General features: G+C 39.2%; 1 pseudogene; it reads left to right on the forward strand.

Annotated features, from left to right (window-relative positions):
- The first annotated feature begins 11,578 nt into the window (after nt 1-11,578).
- Nucleotides 11,579-16,397, forward strand: LOC122320642 (annotated as a pseudogene).
- The last annotated feature ends 6,868 nt before the right edge of the window (nt 16,398-23,265 follow it).

The raw sequence follows: 23,265 nt of genomic DNA on the forward strand, positions 1-23,265 counted from the left end.
CCCAAACTTTTGAAATTTTTACCCGATTTAAAAAGTGGAATACCTCTCTGAATTTGTTGTTAAAATATCTATCTAGCTGCATTATTGGTTTATTTTCGAATTTTTGGTCAATATTTTGTAGTTTTTTATGACCCCCGACCTGTCAAAATTTGCAAAAAATGGGTTTGCAGAAAAGTGACCAGATCCCAGCACTGCTTAGCCCAAACTTTTGAAATTTTTACCCGATTTAAAAGTGGAATACCTCTCTGAATTTGTTGTTAAAATATCTATCTAGCTGCATTATTGGTATATTTTCGAATTTTTGGTCAATATTTTGTTATTTTTTATGACCCCCGACCTGTCAAAATTTGCAAAAAAATGGGTTTGCAGAAAAGTGACCAGAACCCAGCACTGCTTAGCCCATAACTTTTGAAATTTTTACCCGATTTAAAAGTGGAATACCTCTCTGAATTTGTTATTAAAATATCTATCTAGCTGCATTATTGGTTTATTTTCGAATTTTTGGTCAATATTTTGTAGTTTTTTATGACCCCCGACCTGTCAAAATTTGCAAAAAATGGGTTTGCAGAAAAGTGACCAGATCCCAGTACTGCTTATCCCAAACCTTTTGAAATTTTTACCCGATTTAAAAGTGGAATACCTCTCTGAATTTGTTATTAAAATATCTATCTAGCTGCATTATTGGTTTATTTTCGAATTTTTGGTCAATATTTTGTAATTTTTTATGACCCCCGACCTGTCAAAATTTGCAAAAAATGGGTTTGCAGAAAAGTGACCAGATCCCAGCACTGCTTAGCCCATAACTTTTGAAATTTTTACCCGATTTAAAAGTGGAATACCTCTCTGAATTTGTTGTTAAAATATCTATCTAGCTGCATTATTGGTTTATTTTCGAATTTTTGGTCAATATTTTGTAGTTTTTTATGACCCCCGACCTGTCAAAATTTGCAAAAAATGGGTTTGCAGAAAAGTGACAAGATCCCAGCACTGCTTAGCCCAAGCTTTTGAAATTTTTACCCGATTTAAAAGTGGAATACCTCTCTGAATTTGTTGTTAAAATATCTATCTAGCTGCATTATTGGTTTATTTTCGAATTTTTGGTCAATATTTTGTAATTTTTTATGACCCCCGACCTGTCAAAATTTGCAAAAAATGGGTTTGCAGAAAAGTGACCAGATCGCAGCACTGCTTATCCCATAACTTTTGAAATTTTTACCCGATTTAAAAGTGGAATGCCTCTCTGAATTTGTTATTAAAATATCTATCTAGCTACATCATTGGTTTATTTTCGAATTTTTGGTCAATGTTTCGTCATTTTTTATGACCCCCGACCTGTCAAAATTTGCAAAAAATGGGTTTGCAGAAAAGTGACCAGATCCCAGCACTGCTTAGCCCAAACTTTTGAAATTTTTACCCGATTTAAAAGTGGAATACCTCTCTGAATTTGTTATTCGAATATCTATCTAGCTGCATTATTGGTTTATTTTCGAATTTTTGGTCAATATTTTGTAGTTTTTTATGACCCCCGACCTGTCAAAATTTGCAAAAAATGGGTTTGCAGAAAAGTGACCAGATCCCAGCACTGCAAAGCCCAAACTTTTGAAATTTTTACCCGATTTAAAAGTGGAATACCTCTCTGAATTTGTTATTAAAATATCTATCTAGCTGCATTATTGGTTTATTTTCGAATTTTTGGTAAATATTTTGTAATTTTTTATGACCCCCGACCTGTCAAAATTTGCAAAAAATGGGTTTGCAGAAAAGTGACCAGATCCCAGCACTGCTTAGCCCAAACTTTTGAAATTTTTACCCGATTTAAAAGTGGAATACCTCTCTGAGTTTGTTGTTAAAATATCTATCTAGCTGCATTATTGGTTTATTTTCGAATTTATGGTCAATATTTTGTAATTTTTTATGACCCCCGACCTGTCAAAATTTGCAAAAAATGGGTTTGCAGAAAAGTGACCAGATCCCAGCACTGCTTAGCCCAAACTTTTGAAATTTTTACCCGATTTAAAAGTGGAATACCTCTCTGAATTTGTTGTTAAAATATCTATCTAGCTGCATTATTGGTTTATTTTCGAATTTTTGGTCAATATTTTGTAATTTTTTATGACCCCCGACCTGTCAAAATTTGCAAAAAATGGGTTTGCAGAAAAGTGACCAGATCCCAGCACTGCTTAGCCCAAACTTTTGAAATTTTTACCCGATTTAAAAGTGGAATACCTCTCTGAATTTGTTATTCGAATATCTAAATAGCTGCATTATTGGTTTATTTTCGAATTTTTGGTCAATATTTTGTAGTTTTTTATGACCCCCGACTTGTTAAAATTTGCAAAAAATGGGTTTGCAGAAAAGTGACAAGATCCCAGCACTGCAAAGCCCAAACTTTTGAAATTTTTACCCGATTTTAAAGTGGAATACCTCTCTGAATTTGTTGTTAAAATATCTATCTAGCTGCATTATTGGTTTATTTTCGAATTTTTGGTCAATATTTTGTAGTTTTTTATGACCCCCGACCTGTCAAAATTTGCAAAAAATGGGTTTGCAGAAAAGTGACCAGATCCCAGCACTGCTTAGCCCAAACTTTTGAAATTTTTACCCGATTTAAAAGTGGAATACCTCTCTGAATTTGTTGTTAAAATATCTATCTAGCTGCATTATTGGTTTATTTTCGAATTTTTGGTCAATATTTTGTTATTTTTTATGACCCCCGACCTGTCAAAATTTGCAAAAAAATGGGTTTGCAGAAAAGTGACCAGAACCCAGCACTGCTTAGCCCATAACTTTTGAAATTTTTACCCGATTTAAAAGTGGAATACCTCTCTGAATTTGTTATTAAAATATCTATCTAGCTGCATTATTGGTTTATTTTCGAATTTTTGGTCAATATTTTGTAGTTTTTTATGACCCCCGACTTGTTAAAATTTGCAAAAAATGGGTTTGCAGAAAAGTGACCAGATCCCAGTACTGCTTATCCCAAACCTTTTGAAATTTTTACCCGATTTAAAAGTGGAATACCTCTCTGAATTTGTTGTTAAAATATCTATCTAGCTGCATTATTGGTTTATTTTCGAATTTTTGGTCAATATTTTGTAATTTTTTATGACCCCCGACCTGTCAAAATTTGCAAAAAATGGGTTTGCAGAAAAGTGACAAGATCCCAGCACTGCTTAGCCCAAACTTTTGAAATTTTTACCCGATTTAAAAGTGGAATACCTCTCTGAATTTGTTGTTAAAATATCTATCTAGCTGCATTATTGGTTTATTTTCGAATTTTTGGTCAATATTTTTTAATTTTTTATGACCCCCGACCTGTCAAAATTTGCAAAAAAATGGGTTTGCAGAAAAGTGACCAGATCCCAGCACTGCTTATCCCATAACTTTTGAAATTTTTACCCGATTTAAAAGTGGAATGCTTCTCTGAATTTGTTATTAAAATATCTATCTAGCTACATCATTGGTTTATTTTCGAATTTTTGGTCAATGTTTCGTCATTTTTTATGACCCCCGACCTGTCAAAATTTGCAAAAAATGGGTTTGCAGAAAAGTGACCAGATCCCAGCACTGCTTAGCCCAAACTTTTGAAATTTTTACCCGATTTAAAAGTGGAATACCTCTCTGAATTTGTTATTCGAATATCTATCTAGCTGCATTATTGGTTTATTTTCGAATTTTTGGTCAATATTTTGTAGTTTTTTATGACCCCCGACCTGTCAAAATTTGCAAAAAATGGGTTTGCAGAAAAGTGACCAGATCCCAGCACTGCAAAGCCCAAACTTTTGAAATTTTTACCCGATTTAAAAGTGGAATACCTCTCTGAATTTGTTATTAAAATATCTATCTAGCTGCATTATTGGTTTATTTTCGAATTTTTGGTCAATATTTTGTAATTTTTTATGACCCCCGACCTGTCAAAATTTGCAAAAAATGGGTTTGCAGAAAAGTGACCAGATCCCAGCACTGCTTAGCCCAAACTTTTGAAATTTTTACCCGATTTAAAAGTGGAATACCTCTCTGAATTTGTTGTTAAAATATCTATCTAGCTGCATTATTGGTTTATTTTCGAATTTTTGGTCAATATTTTGTAATTTTTTATGACCCCCGACCTGTCAAAATTTGCAAAAAATGGGTTTGCAGAAAAGTGACCAGATCCCAGCACTGCTTAGCCCAAACTTTTGAAATTTTTACCCGATTTAAAAGTGGAATACCTCTCTGAATTTGTTGTTAAAATATCTATCTAGCTGCATTATTGGTTTATTTTCGAATTTTTGGTCAATATTTTGTAATTTTTTATGACCCCCGACCTGTCAAAATTTGCAAAAAAATGGGTTTGCAGAAAAGTGACCAGATCCCAGCACTGCTTATCCCATAACTTTTGAAATTTTTACCCGATTTAAAAGTGGAATGCCTCTCTGAATTTGTTATTAAAATATCTATCTAGCTACATCATTGGTTTATTTTCGAATTTTTTGGTCAATGTTTCGTCATTTTTTATGACCCCCGACCTGTCAAAATTTGCAAAAAATGGGTTTGCAGAAAAGTGACCAGATCCCAGCACTGCTTAGCCCAAACTTTTGAAATTTTTACCCGATTTAAAAGTGGAATACCTCTCTGAATTTGTTATTCGAATATCTATCTAGCTGCATTATTGGTTTATTTTCGAATTTTTGGTCAATATTTTGTAGTTTTTTATGACCCCCGACCTGTCAAAATTTGCAAAAAATGGGTTTGCAGAAAAGTGACCAGATCCCAGCACTGCAAAGCCCAAACTTTTGAAATTTTTACCCGATTTAAAAGTGGAATACCTCTCTGAATTTGTTATTAAAATATCTATCTAGCTGCATTATTGGTTTATTTTCGAATTTTTGGTCAATATTTTGTAATTTTTTATGACCCCCGACCTGTCAAAATTTGCAAAAAATGGGTTTGCAGAAAAGTGACCAGATCCCAGCACTGCTAAGCCCAAACTTTTGAAATTTTTACCCGATTTAAAAGTGGAATACCTCTCTGAATTTGTTATTAAAATATCTATCTAGCTGCATTATTGGTTGATTTTCGAATTTTTGGTCAATATTTTGTAATTTTTTATGACCCCCGACCTGTCAAAATTTGCAAAAAAATGGGTTTGCAGAAAAGTGACCAGAACCCAGCACTGCTTAGCCCATAACTTTTGAAATTTTTACCCGATTTAAAAGTGGAATACCTCTCTGAATTTGTTATTAAAATATCTATCTAGCTGCATTATTGGTTTATTTTCGAATTTTTTGGTCAATATTTTTTAATTTTTTATGACCCCCGACCTGTCAAAATTTGCAAAAAATGGGTTTGCAGAAAAGTGACCAGATCCCAGCGCTGCTTAGCCCAAACTTTTGAAATTTTTACCCGATTTAAAAGTGGAATACCTCTCTGAATTTGTTGTTAAAATATCTATCTAGCTGCATCATTGGTTTATTTTCGAATTTTTGGTCAATATTTTTTAATTTTTTATGACCCCCAACCTGTCAAAATTTGCAAAAAAATGGGTTTGCAGAAAAGTGACCAGATCCCAGCACTGCTTATCCCATAACTTTTGAAATTTTTACCCGATTTAAAAGTGGAATGCCTCTCTGAATTTGTTATTAAAATATCTATCTAGCTACATCATTGGTTTATTTTCGAATTTTTGGTCAATGTTTCGTCATTTTTTATGACCCCCGACCTGTCAAAATTTGCAAAAAATGGGTTTGCAGAAAAGTGACCAGATCCCAGCACTGCTTAGCCCAAACTTTTAAAATTTTTACCCGATTTAAAAGTGGAATACCTCTCTGAATTTGTTGTTAAAATATCTATCTAGCTGCATTATTGGTTTATTTTCGAATTTTTGGTCAATACTTTTTAATTTTTTATGACCCCCGACCTGTCAAAATTTGCAAAAAAATGGGTTTGCAGAAAAGTGACCAGATCCCAGCACTGCTTAGCCCATACCTTTTGAAATTTTTACCCGATTTAAAAGTGGAATGTCTCTCTGAATTTGTTATTAAAATATCTATCTAGCTACATCATTGGTTTATTTTCGAATTTTTGGTCAATGTTTCGTAATTTTTTATGACCCCCGACCTGTCAAAATTTGCAAAAAATGGGTTTGCAGAAAAGTGACCAGATCCCGGCACTGCTTAGCCCATAACTTTTGAAATTTTTACCCGATTTAAAAGTGGAATACCTCTCTGAATTTGTTATTCGAATATCTATCTAGCTGCATTATTGGTTTATTTTCGAATTTTTGGTCAATATTTTGTAATTTTTTATGACCCCCGACCTGTCAAAATTTCCAAAAAATGGGTTTGCAGAAAAGTGGCCATATCCCAGCACTGCTTAGCCCATAACTTTTGAAATTTTTACCCGATTTAAAAGTGGAATACCTCTCTGAATTTGTTATTCGAATATCTATCTAGCTGCATTATTGGTTTATTTTCGAATTTTTGGTCAATATTTTGTAGTTTTTTATGACCCCCGACCTGTCAAAATTTGCAAAAAATGGGTTTGCAGAAAAGTGACCAGATCCCAGCACTGCAAAGCCCAAACTTTTGAAATTTTTACCCGATTTAAAAGTGGAATACCTCTCTGAATTTGTTATTAAAATATCTATCTAGCTGCATTATTGGTTTATTTTCGAATTTTTGGTCAATATTTTGTAATTTTTTATGACCCCCGACCTGTCAAAATTTGCGAAAAATGGGTTTGCAGAAAAGTGACCAGATCCCAGCACTGCGTAGCCCAAACTTTTGAAATTTTTACCCGATTTAAAAGTGGAATACCTCTCTGAATTTGTTGTTAAAATATCTATCTAGCTGCATTATTGGTTTATTTTCGAATTTTTGGTCAATATTTTGTAGTTTTTTATGACCCCCGACCTGTCAAAATTTGCAAAAAATGGGTTTGCAGAAAAGTGACCAGATCCCAGCACTGCTTAGCCCAAACTTTTGAAATTTTTACCCGATTTAAAAGTGGAATACCTCTCTGAATTTGTTGTTAAAATATCTATCTAGCTGCATTATTGGTTTATTTTCGAATTTTTGGTCAATATTTTGTAATTTTTTATGACCCCCGACCTGTCAAAATTTGCAAAAAAATGGGTTTGCAGAAAAGTGACCAGATCCCAGCACTGCTTATCCCATAACTTTTGAAATTTTTACCCGATTTAAAAGTGGAATGCCTCTCTGAATTTGTTATTAAAATATCTATCTAGCTACATCATTGGTTTGTTTTCGAATTTTTGGTCAATATTTTTTAATTTTTTATGACCCCCGACCTGTCAAAATTTGCAAAAAATGGGTTTGCAGAAAAGTGACCAGATCCCAGCGCTGCTTAGCCCAAACTTTTGAAATTTTTACCCGATTTAAAAGTGGAATACCTCTCTGAATTTGTTATTCGAATATCTATCTAGCTGCATTATTGGTTTATTTTCGAATTTTTGGTCAATATTTTGTAGTTTTTTATGACCCCCGACCTGTCAAAATTTGCAAAAAATGGGTTTGCAGAAAAGTGACCAGATCCCAGCACTGCTTAGCCCAAACTTTTGAAATTTTTACCCGATTTAAAAGTGGAATACCTCTCTGAATTTGTTGTTAAAATATCTATCTAGCTGCATTATTGGTTTATTTTCGAATTTTTGGTCAATATTTTGTAATTTTTTATGACCCCCGACCTGTCAAAATTTGCAAAAAATGGGTTTGCAGAAAAGTGACCAGATCCCAGCACTGCTTAGCCCTAACTTTTGAAATTTTTACCCGATTTAAAAGTGGAATACCTCTCTGAATTTGTTGTTAAAATATCTATCTAGCTGCATTATTGGTTTATTTTCGAATTTTTGGTCAATATTTTGTAGTTTTTTATGACACCCGACCTGTCAAAATTTGCAAAAAATGGGTTTGCAGAAAAGTGACCAGATCCCATCACTGCTTAGCCCAAACTTTTGAAATTTTTACCCGATTTAAAAGTGGAATACCTCTCTGAATTTGCTATTAAAATATCTATCTAGCTGCATTATTGGTTTATTTTCGAATTTTTGGTCAATATTTTGTAATTTTTTATGACCCCCGACCTGTCAAAATTTGCAAAAAATGGGTTTGCAGAAAAGTGACCAGATCCCAGCACTGCTTAGCCCAAACTTTTGAAATTTTTACCCGATTTAAAAGTGGAATGCCTCTCTGAATTTGTTATTAAAATATCTATCTAGCTACATCATTGGTTTATTTTCGAATTTTTGGTCAATATTTTTTAATTTTTTATGACCCCCGACCTGTCAAAATTTGCAAAAAATGGGTTTGCAGAAAAGTGACCAGATCCCAGCGCTGCTTAGCCCAAACTTTTGAAATTTTTACCCGATTTAAAAGTGGAATACCTCTCTGAATTTGTTATTCGAATATCTATCTAGCTGCATTATTGGTTTATTTTCGAATTTTTGGTCAATATTTTGTAGTTTTTTATGACCCCCGACCTGTCAAAATTTGCAAAAAAATGGGTTTGCAGAAAAGTGACCAGATCCCAGCACTGCTTAGCCCAAACTTTTGAAATTTTTACCCGATTTAAAAGTGGAATACCTCTCTGAATTTGTTATTAAAATATCTATCTAGCTGCATTATTGGTTTATTTTCGAATTTTTGGTCAATATTTTGTAGTTTTTTATGACCCCCGACCTGTCAAAATTTGCAAAAAATGGGTTTGCAGAAAAGTGACCAGATCCCACCACTTTAGCCCAAACTTTTGAAATTTTTACCCGATTTAAAAGTGGAATACCTCTCTATTTTTTTTTTTAAAATATTTATCTAGCTGCATTATTGGTTTATTTTCGAATTTTTGGTCAATATTTTTTTTTTTTCCCCGCCTTTGTCAAAAAAAATGGGTTTGCAGAAAAGTGACCAGATCCCAGCACTGCTTAGCCCTAACTTTTGAAATTTTTACCCGATTTAAAAGTGGAATACCTCTCTGAATTTGTTGTTAAAATATCTATCTAGCTGCACTATTGGTTTATTTTCGAATTTTTGGTCAATATTTTGTAGTTTTTTATGACCCCCGACCTGTCAAAATTTGCAAAAAATGGGTTTGCAGAAAAGTGACCAGATCCCAGCACTGCTTAGCCCAAACTTTTGAAATTTTTACCCGATTTAAAAGTGGAATACCTCTCTGAATTTGTTGTTAAAATATCTATCTAGCTGCATGTTCAGGCCTCTCCCGCTCTCCCTCTCCCGGAGCTTCTCCCCACACCGCACTCTCCCTCTCCCGAAGCTTGGAGCATGTCGCGCTCGGCCGTCCAGGCTCTCCACTCCCCGAGCGCGAGAAGTCTCCGCTGCGCCTCCAAGCGCCTAGCTTAGCTTAGCTTAAATTAGTTCCAAAACGTCAACGCATGAAATAAACGCCCGGCCGGTCCGCGCCATAATCGAAGTTCTAGTCTTTTTTACTTTTCGCGATCGTCGTGTGTGATTTCTTGCCCCCACAGCTAACACCCCCAGCCGTCACAGACCAGGAGTTTTTTGCTGCCTTCAAGAAGGACGCCCCGCCACTTCATTTTTTGGTCCTTCGAGCCGGATTCGATCAGCGCCCGAAATTGCTCAAGATAAGTACGAAGATCTACATATATTAATTTGCCGGTCTGCAGTCAGCCACTCGAAAACACTGTTTCGTTTGACTTTCTGCATGATTTTTTCTAAAAATCCAAGTCCGATTTAATCCGAAAACGGCAATTATTAAGATCTATTCCATTTTTCCGTTTTTCTTTGATCGTGCCGCCATATTCCTCCAATTCCTCTTTGGCCCGTACATCAAAGTGAAACCGTACACATATGTATGTACATACAAGTATACATACATCAAATGAGCAAAATTCCAAAACTTTAATAAAGAGCTAAAATTGCAAACTTTAATAAAAGTGCAAATTCCGAAAACCAATAAAAGTGAAAAATCCAAAATTTAACGACAAGTGTAAAGTGTGCAAAATATTCGAAGTGAACAGTGAAGAAATAATTTCTGTGAAAAAATTCCAAGTGTTCTGCCGAAAAAGGGCCCCCCATTTTCAAAGTGTTTTTTCACTGCAGTCCTACGCTAAATATTTTGCACACCTTTTCTTGCAATACAGTCCACTTAATTAAAATCGAAAGCTCAACACATACCCGCCGGCAATATTTTTTAATAAAATTTTCCGCCAAAAATAAAAATACATACATACATAATTATCCAAATATATTCCATATACATCATACATATTTTCTACTTCCTACAGCGAAAATATACCAACATTTAAAGTTTTCCGTCGGCCTCCGTGTAGCATAAAATAAATAATTACAATCCACCACCGACAAGGAAAACTTTGTTGGTTTCAGTGTGTTTTTTATTTCCAACATTTTTTTGCGTGAGCGCGAATTGCACGAACGCACATACATAAATATATCTCCAAATATATTCAATATACTCCATACATATTTTCTACTTCCTACAGCGAAAATATACCAACATTAAAAGTTTTCCGTCGGCCTCCGCGTAGAATAAAATAAATAATTAAAATCCACCACCGACTCGGAAAACTTTGTTGGCTGCAGTGTGTTTTATTTCTAACATTTTTTGGCGTGAGCGCGAACTGCACAAACGCACATATATATGTACATATATACACTTATATCCAAATCCAGCATACCAATATACACATATACACCCATACCCATTAGGGAGCCGTTGCACGACATCCAGTGCAAGGTCTTAAACATATAAATTTTTTCCAAAGATAAAATAAATTATTTCTGAGCTGCAATAAATAAATTCCAACTCCAATAACAACACATAATTAATATTCCAGTCAAATTAAAATTAAAAATACCAAAATAATTGGAAATTAATTTTTTTATTATTTGATTTGTTTTTTTGTCCAGCAACATACAATAATTAAAAATAAATAAAATTTATTTCTTTGTCTGGTTCCAAAAAATTTAAGTGTGAACGTCACTCCGTACGGCACACCGTTTGTTGATAGCTCAGAAATTAAATATTTGCAAATAAATTATTTTGGATAAATAATTAACTTCCATTCTTCGAATAAACTACCCGTTTTGGTTTTTTTGTCTGTACCACAGTTGGTATTATTTTCTAAAAATAAATAAAACACACACAAAATAATAATCACATATCCGAATTATAAATATACTAATTATAATATTCTTAATAACATTAAGAATAAATATTATTTAATTATTCTGGGTTTTTTTCGCTCCTGTGCATATTAAATATACCCCGTTTCCACTGGGCATATATTCCTTTTTAATTTATCGTCGCTTCCATAGACCGTCTCCCTCTAGCGAGACAAATTCCACAAGTCAGCTAAATACAAATTTTTTCAAGAGTGCAATTCCAGCAACAAAGGTCTAAAATTTGTTTCTCACGACCAGTACACTCGTTTCCCAACCGAGGGTTCGTTTTTTGGCATGTCCAGTGAAGGTGGGAATAAAAAATCTCCCATTCCATCAACAAAAACTCCGAAAATTGTTGTCAAGCCGCCCACACCTAAACCTTCCAGTAAGACTCCCTCTCCCCAGGCAAGGCTCACTCGTTCCGAGACAAAAATGGCTCTAGCTGCGTCCGATCTTGCGCTGAATCAATTCATTGAGGTTTCAGATCGACTCAGTGAATTCGAAGCGAGATGCAACACTCCGTCGCCGACTCCCCCGAGCATGTCCATGCTAAATATCCGACGCGAAGAGGTCCGAGCATTGTGGGAGCGCATCAAAAAAGAGTACGATGAGTGCAATGTACGCCTGATTTCAGCCGGAGACAGTGCAGCTGACAGCTTGCCAATTCTCCGAGCGAAATATAATTATTGCTACGGCGTCTACGAAAGGTGTGGTGCGAATATAGAGGATCTTATTGCGCAAGCTCCACGAACCCCCCAAACACAAGCTGATCCGTCCCAGACCTACGTTCCTTCAGGTTGTCGGCTACCTCCGTGTGATACCGAGGTCTTCACCGGCGATTATCTTCGCTGGCCGACGTTTAGGGACCTTTTCACGGCAATCTATATTAACAATCCAAGATTGACGCCGGTCGAGAAATTGTTCCACCTGAATTCCAAAACGAGTGGCGAAGCACACACAATTGTGGCAAAGTCGCCTTTAACTAACGATGGTTTTCGCTCAGCCTGGGATAACCTAACTAAGCGTTTCGAAAACAAACGGTTGTTAGTAAACAGTCATTTGAAAATACTGTTCAATGTGCAGTCCATCACTCAGGAATCTGGGCCAGCTTTGCGAGAGCTTCAAGACACCATCCAGAGTTGCCTTACCGCTTTAGAAACGAGCGATATTAGCACCGACAATTGGGATTGCCTATTAGTTTATATGGTCTCCGCCAAACTTCCAAAGTTGACACTTTCCCTCTGGGAGCAGTCGCTCCACAACAAGGTCGATGTTCCCACGTGGCAGGAGTTAAATAACTTCCTCACTGAGCGTCACAGGACACTAGAGGCCATAGATGATGTCCGTCCGTCAGGCTCTAGTCAGCCTCAGCCCAGAGCGGCAGCCTCTAATTCCACGGCAAGCAGAATCCACTCCTTTGAAGCAAGAGTAGTACCCAGAGGTAGAGGGTGCGACTTGTGCAATCGAGAAAACCATCCAGTGCGGACATGCGCACGGTTTCTCCGGATGTCTGTCGATGAGCGGTCCGCGTATATCAAAGGCAAAAAGCTGTGTCTGAACTGCTTTGCACGAGGACATCAGCTACGGGACTGTGACAGCACTCATAGTTGCTTCACGTGCCGCGGCCGCCATCACACGCTTCTCCATCGAGGTAACGCGTCTCCAACGCTCTCGACTCCAACTTCAACTTCTTCGCCCAGGTCAAGACCAACTACGACCGCTCCAGCGACTACCAGTGCCGCAACCTCCACGGTGCAAAATTATCTTGCCACGGGTCATAGATCCGTCTTGCTGGGCACCGCCATTATTGACGTTTGCCATTTGGGATCAACCTTCAAGGCTCGTGCCTTGATCGACTCTGGATCGGAGGCAACATTCATGACCGAGCGGCTGTTCAACTTGATTAAGTTGCCTCATCAGATCATTCGAGCCCAAGTCTCCGGCTTAAGCCAAACACTGGCAGCAGAGTCCAAAAAGCTCTGCCAATTTTTCATTCGATCTCCGACCAAGCCTGGCCTGCAACTAGACGCGACGGCGTATGTCCTTCCGCAATTAGCTGGTCAACTTCCGTCCTGCTCAATTCCGCAGCATTTCCTACGGGAACTTCCCGAATTTTCTTTGGCAGACCCGAAATTCTATGAGAGTGCACAAATAGACGTGTTAATCGGGGCTGATCTGCTGCCTTCCATACTCCTAAGCGGCACCCGAGCAAACGTCTGTGGCTCTCTTCTTGGTCAAGAGACCATATTCGGTTGGATCCTTACCGGACCAATACCAGCTGCTAGGCAAGAGCAAATTTCCGCTTTCTCCACTCGAATCTCCCATATATTTGATTCAAACCTGGATCAACTTCTCACCAAGTTTTGGGAGGTGGAGGATCTGCCAATAAAAATGGCAAAAGATTCTGATTTGGCTTGTGAGGAAAATTTCCTCCGGACAACCACGAGAGACTTTAGTGGAAAATATATCGTACACCTTCCATTCCGTGATCCAGAGAACGTAAAGTCCGCCCTGGGACACTCCAGATCCTTCGCGTTGGCTCAATTCTTAAGAAACGAGCAGCGTTTAAAAAGGGACAGCCAACAGAAAATTAAGTACGATACCGTCATTCAAGAATATCTCGATCTCAACCACATGAAAGAGGTCTTTCCTACCCATGATTCTGCGAGTTATTATCTTCCGCATCATGCCGTGCTCAAGCCGGAAAGTACGACCACCAAGCTTCGTGTGGTGTTCAATGCCTCCAGCCCTTCAGACAATGGGGTCAGTCTAAATGATATCCTTCATGCTGGCCCGGTCTTACAGTCCGATCTGACCATTCAAATTCTGAAGTGGCGATATTTCCGATACGTTTACAGTGCCGATATCGAGAAAATGTATCGACAGATCTGGGTAGACCCGAAGCATACCCCGTTCCAACGCATTTTATTCCGAAACAGCGAGGGGTACATTCGAGATTTTGAGTTAAAGACGGTAACTTTCGGGATTAATTGTGCGCCCTTCCTGGCGATACGAGTCCTACAACAGCTGGCGACTGACGTGCAGCTCAGCCATCCAAGAGCGAGCAAAGTCATTCGTAATGCAATGTATGTAGACGATGTCCTTTCGGGAGCTGACTCTGCTGAAGATGCTCAGCTCACAATAAAGGAGTTACAGAGTGCCCTAGACTCCGCGGGCTTTCCGTTAAGAAAATGGACGTCCAACAACAAAGAGGTGTTAGCTCATATCCAAGCCGGTCATCTTCTGAACAGCGATTTCCTGGATCTCGACACTGAAAGTACAGCCAAGACTCTCGGTGTACGGTGGAGAGCGACGTCCGATGAGTTTTTCTTCGTCCCCCCAGATCTACCCACAGAAATCTCCCCCACAAAACGCCAGGTGCTTTCCCAAATTGCCAAACTGTTTGATCCAGCAGGCTGGCTCGCTCCATTTGTTGTGTGTGCCAAGATCTTTATGCAAGAGATTTGGCTTCAGGAGCTGGGGTGGGACGATAAGCTGCCATCGGAGTTGTGCCAAAGGTGGCACAGTTTTCTTCAGAGCTATTCGGTCCTTGATCAGGTCCGGATTCCAAGATGGGTTTCCTTTCGCCCAGAATTCCGCTTAGAGCATCATGGATTTTGTGATGCCTCGCAGAAAGCCTACGGCGCTGCGATCTACGTGCGCGTAGAGATGGGACATACCACGATGGTACACCTGCTCACCGCCAAGACGCGTGTTGCGCCAGTCAAAACTGTGTCGCTTCCTCGCCTAGAGCTGTGCGGAGCTTTACTGCTAGCCGAAATGGCTGAAGCGATCCTTCCCAGCATGCCGATGCTGAATTCGAGTCTCCACTGCTGGACCGATTCCACCATTGTGTTGGCATGGTTAGCAAAACCAGCTTGCCATTGGACTACTTTCGTTGCCAACAGAGTGACGAAGATCACTCAGTCCACAGAGGCAGCCAACTGGTCACACGTTCAATCCGAACATAATCCCGCTGACTTGGCTAGTCGAGGGGTAGCCCTTCCAGAGCTTGTCGGTAGTTCTCTCTGGTGGCATGGACCCACTTGGTTGCAAAAGCCACGCAGCCAATGGCCTAGCCAGGGGGACCGACCTTCCCGTGACCGAGATCGAAAAGCGAGCAGTCAAAGCCCACGTAGCATATATTCCGAACGAAGACTTTCTTGATCGTTTTTCCAAATTGGATAGAGCGTTGCGGGTCCTCGCGTATGTCCAGCGTTTTATCAATCGGTGCAAGAAACAATCGCCGCTTTCAGAGATCCGTCTGGAGGCCAAGGAACTTGTCGCCGCCGAGCGGCTCATGATTCTCTGCACTCAGCGCAGGTATTTAACGAACGAGTATCGCTGCTTGAGTCAGAAGCTTCCGGTGCCCCCTTCCAGTTCGATCCTCTCCTTGAACCCTTTCCTAGATCAGGAGGGGCTGATAAGGGCATGTGGCCGTGTCACAGCCTCTGAAAGTTTGCGTTACGATGAACGACACCCGATAATCCTCCCGTACGAATGTTCACTCTCTCGGCTTCTGGTAAAGTTCACCCATCTCATTACGCTACACGGGGGTAATCAGTTGGTGGTACGTCTCACCCGTTCCAGATATTGGGTTCCGAGAGTCAAAAACTTGGTGAAGGCAGTTATCAATGCCTGCAAGGTCTGCGTGATCTACAAAAAGCGATTGCAAAGTCAGATGATGGGAAATTTGCCAAGAGAACGAGTGTCATTCTCCCGCCCATTCACGTACACGGGTATGGACTACGCAGGGCCCTTCGACATAAAGAATTACACTGGCAGAGCCTGCCTTATTACTAAAGGGTATGTGTTGGTTTTCGTTTGCTTCTCCACCAAGGCTATCCATTTGGAGCCTACTTCAGATCTGACGACCGAGAAATTTCTTGCGGCATTCGCTCGGTTCGTATCCAGAAGAGGGTGTCCTCGCCAAGTGCAGTCGGACAATGGGAAGACCTTTGTTGGCGCTGCCACATTACTGTCCCGAGATTTTCTCCAGGCCGTTAAAGAGTCTGTGACTGATGCGTATAGTCATCAGCAGCTCGACTGGCATTTCATTCCGCCAGGAGCACCCCATATGGGAGGCCTATGGGAAGCTGGTGTCAAGAGCTTCAAGGCATTGTTTTATAAATGCACAGCTACGCGGAAATACACCTTTGAAGAACTTGCCACTCTGCTAGCGAAGATTGAAGCTTGTCTAAATTCCAGACCGCTATCTCCCATGTCAGAGGATCCCACTGATCTTCTAGCGTTGACACCAGGGCACTTTCTTGTCGGCGGCCCTCTTCTATCCATAGTGGAGCCCGAAGTAAAGGGAGAATCTAAGACAATATTAAACAGGTGGCAACACTTGAAAGCGCTCCATCAGCAATTCCGCGCTCGATGGAAGGATGAATACCTGAAAGAGCTCCACAAGCGCAACAAGTGGAAGTGTCCCACCGAGAATATGCGTGTCGGGGACATGGTCGTCATCAAAGACGACAATCTGCCCTCAAATGAGTGGCGACTCGGTAGAATCGACTCCGTCTTTCCTGGAGCCGATGGCAATGTCCGCGTAGTCGACATCCGGACGGCGCGCGGCATTGTCCGGCGTCCAGTAGCCAAAATTGTTCTCCTTCCCGGAGAGGCTCCCCAAGCTTCTACCCAGTAATCCATACTTCGTTGTCCGTAGTCCGTAAGGCCCGAATCTTTCCATTATAAAACATCTTCCTGTGTTTTTTTTCTTTTTCATGATCCAACGCCGACATCCGTAGACAATGGCTCCGCGTAAGCAGAACGCTCAAGTGTTGGAGAGCAGGCGGACTCGAGGCACGCAGTCCTACCGGTGCCGAGTCTGCCGGGGGATCCACCCTCTAAAGAGGTGCCAGAGGTTCCTCAAGCTGAGCGCGGAGAAGCGGCTACGGGCAGTTCTGGTTAATAAGTACTGCGCAAATTGCCTTGCCCACGAGCATTCGCAAGGGGACTGCCGTAGCGGTGACCGGTGCAGAACGTGCGATGAGGAGCATCACACGCTGCTCCACATCACCGAGCCTTCCAAGCCTTCCAAAAGGGGCTCCGCTTCTCAGCAGCGTTCGCGCCGGCAAGATCCGCCAACTCGCAGAGCGCTTGCTTCTCCACCGCGCTCAGCATCCTCGACACCAGAGCCCTCGACTCGCGCAGCGCGCGCTGCTCCGACGTTGGCAACCCTCCTTCAACACCACGTCGTCAACGTCCTTCCAACGGCCTTGGTCACCCTGGAGGCGGGTCCGAAGATCGTGGACACCGTGGCTCTCATAGACCCCTGCTCGCCTCAAAGCTGCATCGACGCCACCCTGGCGTCCAGCCTTCGTCTGCCGACCACCAATGTCGGAAAAGAGAGGGTGTGCACGGCGATCCTCCGATCGAAGGTCGTCGAGGGAGCTGCGTTGGATGTCGTCCTAAAGATCGAGCCCGGCGTCGGCGTCCGCACCCCCATCCGAGCGATCGACGAGTCTGTCGTCGGCCGCTACAAGGACCTTCCGCTGGCCGACAAGCGGTTCTATCTGCCGGCGTCGATTTCCATGGTCCTGGGTGCGGATGTCTACGCCAAGGTCATCCAACCAGGATTCCACCTGGTCGCCGAGGGATTGCCGGTGGCCCAGAAGACCATATTCGGCTGGATCCTGTCCGGCGCCTGCAACCAGGGCTAATTATGTTGCAACGCCAGCGGTTGCAAGGGGGGGCGGGATGTTCAGGCCTCTCCCGCTCTCCCTCTCCCGGAGCTTCTCCCCACACCGCACTCTCCCTCTCCCGAAGCTTGGAGCATGTCGCGCTCGGCCGTCCAGGCTCTCCACTCCCCGAGCGCGAGAAGTCTCCGCTGCGCCTCCAAGCGCCTAGCTTAGCTTAGTTTAAATTAGTTCCAAAACGTCAACGCATGAAATAAACGCCCGGCCGGTCCGCGCCATAATCGAAGTTCTAGTCTTTTTTTACTTTTCGCGATCGTCGTGTGTGATTTCTTGCCCCCCACAGCTAACACCCCCAGCCGTCACAGACCAGGAGTTTTTTGCTGCCTTCAAGAAGGACGCCCCGCCACTTCAATTGGTTTATTTTCGAATTTTTGGTCAATATTTTGTAATTTTTAAAACCCCCCGACCTGTCAAAATTTGCAAAAAATGGTTTTGCAGAAAAGTGACCAGATCCCAGCACTGCTTAGCCCAAACTTTTGAAATTTTTACCCGATTTAAAAGTGGAATACCTCTCTGAATTTGCTATTAAAATATCTATCTAGCTGCATTATTGGTTTATTTTCGAATTTTTGGTCAATATTTTGTAATTTTTTATGACCCCCGACCTGTCAAAATTTGCAAAAAATGGGTTTGCAGAAAAGTGACCAGATCCCAGCACTGCTTAGCCCAAACTTTTGAAATTTTTACCCGATTTAAAAGTGGAATACCTCTCTGAATTTGTTATTCGAATATCTATCTAGCTGCATTATTGGTTTATTTTCGAATTTTTGGTCAATATTTTGTAGTTTTTTATGACCCCCGACCTGTCAAAATTTGCAAAAAATGGGTTTGCAGAAAAGTGACCAGATCCCAGCACTGCTTAGCCCAAACTTTTGAAATTTTTACCCGATTTAAAAGTGGAATACCTCTCTGAATTTGTTGTTAAAATATCTATCTAGCTGCATTATTGGTTTATTTTCGAATTTTTGGTCAATATTTTGTAATTTTTTAAGACCCCCGACCTGTCAAAATTTGCAAAAAATGGGTTTGCAGAAAAGTGACCAGATCCCAGCACTGCTTAGCCCTAACTTTTGAAATTTTTACCCGATTTAAAAGTGGAATACCTCTCTGAATTTGTTGTTAAAATATCTATCTAGCTGCATTATTGGTTTATTTTCGAATTTTTGGTCAATATTTTGTAGTTTTTTATGACCCCCGACCTGTCAAAATTTGCAAAAAATGGGTTTGCAGAAAAGTGACCAGATCCCAGCACTGCTTAGCCCAAACTTTTGAAATTTTTACCCGATTTAAAAGTGGAATACCTCTCTGAATTTGTTGTTAAAATATCTATCTAGCTGCATTATTGGTTTATTTTCGAATTTTTGGTCAATATTTTGTAATTTTTTAAGACCCCCGACCTGTCAAAATTTGCAAAAAATGGGTTTGCAGAAAAGTGACCAGATCCCAGCACTGCTTAGCCCAAACTTTTGAAATTTTTACCCGATTTAAAAAGTGGAATACCTCTCTGAATTTGCTATTAAAATATCTATCTAGCTGCATTATTGGTTTATTTTCGAATTTTTGGTCAATATTTTGTAATTTTTTATGACCCCCGACCTGTCAAAATTTGCAAAAAATGGGTTTGCAGAAAAGTGACCAGATCCCAGCACTGCTTAGCCCAAACTTTTGAAATTTTTACCCGATTTAAAAGTGGAATGCCTCTCTGAATTTGTTATTAAAATATCTATCTAGCTACATCATTGGTTTATTTTCGAATTTTTGGTCAATATTTTTTAATTTTTTATGACCCCCGACCTGTCAAAATTTGCAAAAAATGGGTTTGCAGAAAAGTGACCAGATCCCAGCGCTGCTTAGCCCAAACTTTTGAAATTTTTACCCGATTTAAAAGTGGAATACCTCTCTGAATTTGTTATTCGAATATCTATCTAGCTGCATTATTGGTTTATTTTCGAATTTTTTGGTCAATATTTTGTAGTTTTTTATGACCCCCGACCTGGCAAAATTTGCAAAAAATGGGTTTGCAGAAAAGTGACCAGATCCCAGCACTGCTTAGCCCAAACTTTTGAAATTTTTACCCGATTTAAAAGTGGAATACCTCTCTGAATTTGTTGTTAAAATATCTATCTAGCTGCATTATTGGTTTATTTTCGAATTTTTGGTCAATATTTTGTAGTTTTTTATGACCCCCGACCTGTCAAAATTTGCAAAAAATGGGTTTGCAGAAAAGTGACCAGATCCCAGCACTGCTTAGCCCAAACTTTTGAAATTTTTACCCGATTTAAAAGTGGAATACCTCTCTGAATTTGTTGTTAAAATATCTATCTAGCTGCATTATTGGTTTATTTTCGAATTTTTGGTCAATATTTTGTAATTTTTTAAGACCCCCGACCTGTCAAAATTTGCAAAAAATGGGTTTGCAGAAAAGTGACCAGATCCCAGCACTGCTTAGCCCTAACTTTTGAAATTTTTACCCGATTTAAAAGTGGAATACCTCTCTGAATTTGTTGTTAAAATATCTATCTAGCTGCATTATTGGTTTATTTTCGAATTTTTGGTCAATATTTTGTAGTTTTTTATGACCCCCGACCTGTCAAAATTTGCAAAAAATGGGTTTGCAGAAAAGTGACCAGATCCCAGCACTGCTTAGCCCAAACTTTTGAAATTTTTACCCGATTTAAAAGTGGAATACCTCTCTGAATTTGTTGTTAAAATATCTATCTAGCTGCATTATTGGTTTATTTTCGAATTTTTGGTCAATATTTTGTAATTTTTTAAGACCCCCGACCTGTCAAAATTTGCAAAAAATGGGTTTGCAGAAAAGTGACCAGATCCCAGCACTGCTTAGCCCAAACTTTTGAAATTTTTACCCGATTTAAAAGTGGAATACCTCTCTGAATTTGCTATTAAAATATCTATCTAGCTGCATTATTGGTTTATTTTCGAATTTTTGGTCAATATTTTGTAATTTTTTATGACCCCCGACCTGTCAAAATTTGCAAAAAATGGGTTTGCAGAAAAGTGACCAGATCCCAGCGCTGCTTAGCCCAAACTTTTGAAATTTTTACCCGATTTAAAAGTGGAATACCTCTCTGAATTTGTTATTCGAATATCTATCTAGCTGCATTATTGGTTTATTTTTCGAATTTTTGGTCAATATTTTGTAGTTTTTTATGACCCCCGACCTGTCAAAATTTGCAAAAAATGGGTTTGCAGAAAAGTGACCAGATCCCAGCACTGCTTAGCCCAAACTTTTGAAATTTTTACCCGATTTAAAAGTGGAATACCTCTCTGAATTTGTTGTTAAAATATCTATCTAGCTGCATTATTGGTTTATTTTCGAATTTTTGGTCAATATTTTGTAGTTTTTTATGACCCCCCGACCTGTCAAAATTTGCAAAAAATGGGTTTGCAGAAAAGTGACCAGATCCCAGCACTGCTTAGCCCAAACTTTTGAAATTTTTACCCGATTTAAAAGTGGAATACCTCTCTGAATTTGTTGTTAAAATATCTATCTAGCTGCATTATTGGTTTATTTTCGAATTTTTGGTCAATATTTTGTAATTTTTTAAGACCCCCGACCTGTCAAAATTTGCAAAAAATGGGTTTGCAGAAAAGTGACCAGATCCCAGCACTGCTTAGCCCTAACTTTTGAAATTTTTACCCGATTTAAAAGTGGAATACCTCTCTGAATTTGTTGTTAAAATATCTATCTAGCTGCATTATTGGTTTATTTTCGAATTTTTGGTCAATATTTTGTAGTTTTTTATGACCCCCGACCTGTCAAAATTTGCAAAAAATGGGTTTGCAGAAAAGTGACCAGATCCCAGCACTGCTTAGCCCAAACTTTTGAAATTTTTACCCGATTTAAAAGTGGAATACCTCTCTGAATTTGTTGTTAAAATATCTATCTAGCTGCATTATTGGTTTATTTTCGAATTTTTGGTCAATATTTTGTAATTTTTAAGACCCCCGACCTGTCAAAATTTGCAAAAAATGGGTTTGCAGAAAAGTGACCAGATCCCAGCACTGCTTAGCCCAAACTTTTGAAATTTTTACCCGATTTAAAAGTGGAATACCTCTCTGAATTTGCTATTAAAATATCTATCTAGCTGCATTATTGGTTTATTTTCGAATTTTTGGTCAATATTTTGTAATTTTTTATGACCCCCGACCTGTCAAAATTTGCAAAAAATGGGTTTGCAGAAAAGTGACCAGATCCCAGCACTGCTTAGCCCAAACTTTTGAAATTTTTACCCGATTTAAAAGTGGAATACCTCTCTGAATTTGTTGTTAAAATATCTATCTAGCTGCATTATTGGTTTATTTTCGAATTTTTGGTCAATATTTTGTAGTTTTTATGACCCCCGACCTGTCAAAATTTGCAAAAAATGGGTTTGCAGAAAAGTGACCAGATCCCAGCACTGCTTAGCCCAAACTTTTGAAATTTTTACCCGATTTAAAAGTGGAATACCTCTCTGAATTTGTTGTTAAAATATCTATCTAGCTGCATTATTGGTTTATTTTCGAATTTTTGGTCAATATTTTGTAGTTTTTTTATGACCCCCGACCTGTCAAAATTTGCAAAAAATGGGTTTGCAGAAAAGTGACCAGATCCCAGCACTGCTTAGCCCAAACTTTTGAAATTTTTACCCGATTTAAAAGTGGAATACCTCTCTGAATTTGTTGTTAAAATATCTATCTAGCTGCATTATTGGTTTATTTTCGAATTTTTGGTCAATATTTTGTAATTTTTTAAGACCCCCGACCTGTCAAAATTTGCAAAAAAATGGGTTTGCAGAAAAGTGACCAGATCAGCACTGCTTAGCCCAAACTTTTGAAATTTTTACCCGATTTAAAAGTGGAATACCTCTCTGAATTTGCTATTAAAATATCTATCTAGCTGCATTATTGGTTTATTTTCGAATTTTTGGTCAATATTTTGTAATTTTTTATGACCCCCGACCTGTCAAAATTTGCAAAAAATGGGTTTGCAGAAAAGTGACCAGATCCCAGCACTGCTTAGCCCAAACTTTTGAAATTTTTACCCGATTTAAAAGTGGAATACCTCTCTGAATTTGTTGTTAAAATATCTATCTAGCTGCATTATTGGTTTATTTTCGAATTTTTGGTCAATATTTTGTAGTTTTTTATGACCCCCGACCTGTCAAAATTTGCAAAAAATGGGTTTGCAGAAAAGTGACCAGATCCCAGCACTGCTTAGCCCAAACTTTTGAAATTTTTACCCGATTTAAAAGTGGAATACCTCTCTGAATTTGTTGTTAAAATATCTATCTAGCTGCATTATTGGTTTATTTTCGAATTTTTGGTCAATATTTTTTAATTTTTTATGACCCCCGACCTGTCAAAATTTGCAAAAAATGGGTTTGCAGAAAAGTGACCAGATC

Source organism: Drosophila ficusphila, unplaced genomic scaffold (genome assembly GCF_018152265.1).
Source record: "Drosophila ficusphila isolate 14025-0441.05 unplaced genomic scaffold, ASM1815226v1 contig_682, whole genome shotgun sequence".
Taxonomy (NCBI): domain Eukaryota; kingdom Metazoa; phylum Arthropoda; class Insecta; order Diptera; family Drosophilidae; genus Drosophila; species Drosophila ficusphila.